Source organism: Zeus faber, assembly GCF_960531495.2.
Source record: "Zeus faber genome assembly, chromosome: 10".
NCBI classification, from domain to species: Eukaryota; Metazoa; Chordata; class Actinopteri; order Zeiformes; family Zeidae; genus Zeus; species Zeus faber.
Window position 1 is genome coordinate 13,985,621 of NC_137199.1, and position 5,000 is coordinate 13,990,620.

General features: G+C 40.7%; 1 protein-coding gene across 1 annotated transcript in view; it reads left to right on the forward strand.

The window, feature by feature from the left end:
- The window catches only part of pcdh11 (protocadherin 11), a gene marked incomplete at both ends in the record, with an annotated part of 185,832 nt that overhangs the window by 104,786 nt on the left and 76,046 nt on the right, over positions 1 to 5,000 (forward strand). The window lies entirely within an intron of this gene.

Consider the following 5,000-nt stretch of genomic DNA (forward strand, 5'->3'; position numbering starts at 1 on the left):
GTACTACACCCCTTTTATCCCTTATTATTATTATTATTATAATTGTTATTATTATTATTATTATTATCATTTATTTTTTTATTATAATTATTAGAATGGCCTCCTGATAGTTGCCCGACTCGCAAACGATTCGCTCGTAGCGATCAAACCTTCAAATGACGGGGGGAGTCTGGTGTCACTCCGGCAAAAGAGTGGGCGAGCGAGTGAATCGTTTGACTCGCAGGCTGAGGATAATTTCTGACGACTAAATTATGGAACGAGACTAAAAAGGTGTAGAGGTGCCTTACAAACGCCTCCCGTGGGGATTCCATTCACGACTCACAACCCGACTCCTCTGTCTGGGGTTCACGGTTCAGGGGGTTCTCCCTCGCTCGCCGCGCGCGCGCCGGCCCGAGCCAGACGAAACAACGACCCGGGCAGCCCAACGACTCCTTTCTGCCGAGCGAGATCCGGTTCCCTCGTCGAGAACCCGGATCTGGGAAAAAGGAGTGGAACCTTTCATCACGACAAAATAGTTCTGCCTTTCGGAGTGAAACTTGAGCTTGACTGAGATGAACCAATTCATCATATTTGAATACAATAAATACGACTGAGGTGAATAAATACAAAGTAAATAATATTTCGATGCCTAAAACAGAAATGAAAGTGAATGAATAAATAAATGAAAAATATTTCAGTCCAAAAAACAATAAAGATAAAAAATAAAGAATAAATAACTAATATTCAAATGAAATCAAATTTAAAAATCAGTCGATGAATAAATGATGAATAAATACTAGTTTGATTTAAAAAAATGGATAAACAAATAACAATAAACCAATAAATAAATACAATTTTCACCAAAGGACAGCCATTCAACAGCCAATTTGGCCCCCCGCGCCCCGTGGTAATCCAGTGGCTCACAGCCTCCACCCTCCATCCACCCTCCATCCACCCTCCATCTGCCTGTTGTCTGGGTGGCGACCAGCGGGCGGCGGGGCTTTGGATCTGGATCTTGCAGCTTGGCACGCCTCGCCTCCTCCGTCCATTTTTATCTCTGTGTACATACTTTTCCCAGGCAGTTGTTTTATCTGGCAGCGCACGCTTTGTTTGTTCTTGATATCTTCTCACCGCAGCTTGTCTTTGCTTCATGGATTTCCCGCGGAACCTTCTTTAAATAAGTGATAATTCTCGGCAAAACACTCACCTTGACTCCTCGGGCCGAATGGAACGGCGGGCTCTTTTTTATTTTTTTCTTTCAAATTTATTTATTCTTTTTTTTTTTCGTTTGTTTCTTCCGGCGGCGCCGATGTTTTATTCACGGACGACTTGTTTTCTTTGGTTTGGGCCGAGACCAAGACCAGCGAATTAGCGCGGCGGGGGGGGGGACCCAATTATCTCAATGTTAATTATATTAAATAGTAATTAATATCTGGAGCGAGCCCAAACAACTTGACAGCGCGACACCAACATGGAAGTGGGAATGAGGCTTTTTGTAGAACGCTGTGAGAATAAACATCAGAGCGAGGACGGGCCTCCATCACTCTGGGACTCAGGGACGTGTCAGGGACAGATGCTGTCATCGTGGGCTCTGGACGCCGCTCTCAGAACATGGGTCCAATAAATGATACCAGATATTTAGATATTCAGCTATTTAGATATTTAGATATTTAGATATTTAGATATAGAGCTATTTAGATATTTAGATATTTAGATATTCAGCTATTTAGATATTAAGATATTTAGATATTTAGATATTTAGATATAGAGCTATTTAGAAATTTAGATATTTAGATATTTAGATATAGAGCAATGTAGATATTTCGATATCTGTACTTAGATAGATATTTATTTTGATACGCAGACGTAGAGCTATTTAGATATTTACCGTAGTTATAGAGTTATTCATATTTTAATACAGAAATATTTTGATAGTGAGGTCATTAGACTTAGATATTTATTTATAGTATTATAGTATGTATATCTATATATATATATAGATATATATTTAGATATTTAATTATATAGATATTCATAAGTAGATATAGAGTTATTTAAATGAATATTGAGATATTTATTTACAGAGATATCTAAATATCAATATTTTGACATGAGGAATATTCAGCTCGAGACTTGTAGTTATGTAGTCATATTACATGTAGATGTAGAGAACCCATGCGTGGTTCTCCATTTACCCTGTTTTCCATTTGACCCTGTGCCCTGACAAACGGTGACAAACAGTTGTTTACGCGGCGTTTCCTCGCCGAAGCAGCATGTGCGACATGTCACTCGACCTAAGCGGAGAACAAACGCTCCGCCGCAGTTTGAACATCACTAAAAAGGGAACAAAAAAAGACCCATGACCCCGCCCCTGCCGCTGGCCGGGGCGCTGATTGTGCAGATTGAGTTCAGTCAACTCTGTGATCGTCCCTAAACGACACGGCGAGCTGTGCGCTCGGACCTCCGCCGGCGCCGCTCGGCCTTCATTAGTGGCACTTTTTTTCGCGGCCCCCCTCCTATTTTCCATACTCTCTTCATCCGCGTTCCTCCTTTTCAAAGAACAATAGCCGCTGATTTATCTTCCGCACCACGGCGGCGAAGGAAGAGAAAAAATATGTTCACAGAGAGGCATTGGCCTCCTCCTGAGCCTGAAGAGCGTGTGTTAATGATGTTTTTTATTTGGCGATTCTTTTGGGCCGGGCGTGCATATTTCTTCCATTTCTATAGAGATGAAAACAGTCAGGACCGGCCGTTTTCCACTCCGTTTGTATTTACTCTTTCTTATTGGTCTTCTGATTTTATTCTATAACTTTTGGACAATAAAATAAAAAATAGAAATAGAATCGGGTAAAAAGTCAAGTAAAATTAAAATAAAAAATAAAAATAAAAACAGGCAAAATAATATGTTAGTAATAAAATAGAAAATAAAAATACAATTTTCATTTTTATTTTATTTTTACTTGACTTTTCACCCAATTTTATTTAAATTTTTTATCTTTTTGTACAAAAGTTATAGAAAAAAAACAAAATAGGGTTAAAAGTCAAGTAAAAATAAAATAAAAAATAAAAACAGGCAAAATATTATTTTCCCTGTTTTTATTTAAATGTTTTATTACATTTTTACTTGACTTTTTACTCCTTTTTATTTTTCTCTTTTTATTCTTATGGCTGTGTGCTAACCAGTAACGCTGGCCAATCCTCACCATGACAAATTCCTCGTACAGGTAACAGCTGGTGCAGTAAGCTCCTCCTGATTCAGATTCTCATCCTGGCCACCGGAGGAATCCTAATTACATTTTTATTTTTTTAAGAAAAAAATAAAACGAGCACAGTAAAACAAAAGCTGAAAGGGAGCCGTGAATAGGATTGTTGTGTTTTATATTCCCCCAAATATGATTCAGTGTCAGACATAGAGAGGGTGAGAGAGAGAGAGAGAGAGAGAGAGAGAGAGAGAGAGAGAGAGAGAGGGAGAGGGAGAGGGAATCCAAATCATGCAAAGATGCGAGGCCAAGTGAGAGTCACGTAATGGCGGTGACAGTATTTCCCATTATCCTCCTCTCGGGGGCCCAGATTGGTCGCCTCACTCTTCATTTCAAAACCCAATGAACGTCAGAGAGAGAGAGAGAGAGAGAGAGAGAGAGAGAGAGAGGGAGAGAGACAGAGAGAGGGAGACAGAGAAAAAGATGGGGGTGCGGTTGGGGAGTAGATTGTTGACAGATAATCCAACGTACATCATAATGGATGTGTGTATGTCCGTGTGTGTGTGTGTGTGTGTGTGTGTGTGTGTGTGTGTGTGTGTGTGGGTGTGTGTGTGTGGGACATTCTGATGGAACTGTTGTTTCACTGTGCAGATGAGACAGATTGGAGTTTAGTGCCACCATAACACTGTAATAACACTGTAATAACAATACAATAATATTTTAATAACACCATAATAATACTGTAATGTAACTATGATAACTTTGTACTGTAAAAACACCACACACTGAAACAACACTATGATAACACTGTAATGACACTTTAACAATATAATAACTCTATGATAACACTGTAACAACTCTATCATAACACTATAATAGACTATACTAACACTCTAACACCTTAAAACAATATAATAAAACTGTAATAACTATCTTATAACACTTTACTAACAATAATAACATTGTAATAACAGTGAGGTGTTTATTTTTTCAGTCCATTTTGAATCAAAAAGAGGCCCGTGCCTTTGAGAGAACGACAGAAAAGTGACACAAAACGAGACACTCGTTCGTACGCTCCTCGAGACCTTCTCAGTCAAAGACTCTGCAACTCCTCCACCTTACTCCTCCACCTTCCTCCTCCTCCACCCCCCCCCCCTCCCCCCACCTCCTCCTCTTTCCGTCTAAATCGGGCTAGGTTGAAAGAAAAAATAGTGGGAAAAAAAACAAAAGTAGGACAAAGTTCAGGCTGTTAATACACATCCCATCTATTATCCAGACAGGGGGCCAGAAGTTTCAATTAGAAGAACGTGGAAAAGCAGTTTATTATCTGAGCGGAGAGAGCGAGAGAGGGAGGACGTAATTCACTCCAAATCCTCTCTCTCTCTCTCTCTCTCTCACGAGGGCTCTGTATCAATTAGTACGTTTGGTGACGGCGTGCAATTTGGGCGTATTATCCCACCGTGCACATAACGCACATAAACATGATGGAGCGCTGCGTCGGACGAGCAACAAGGACCGGGAGAGGGGTCCTCCATGACTGTGCTGATGGACAAGATGCCTCCTCAGCCAAAGGAGAAAAAAAATAAAATAAAGCCCCAAAAGCCACCTGTCACTCGCTCCCAGACTGGTGTGGTGTGTGGACTTGATATTTATTATCACTGTCTGCCAGCGGAGCTGGGCTGGGACTCCCTCTGGGGCCAGAGGTGAATATGTGGAAAGGACACTTCCCCAAATAAACTCCTTCTACCGGTGTTGCTGCAGACACCCCAGGGAGGTCCCAGCCGAACCTGCCAGCCCAAATACCTGGTGGAAAATAAATAC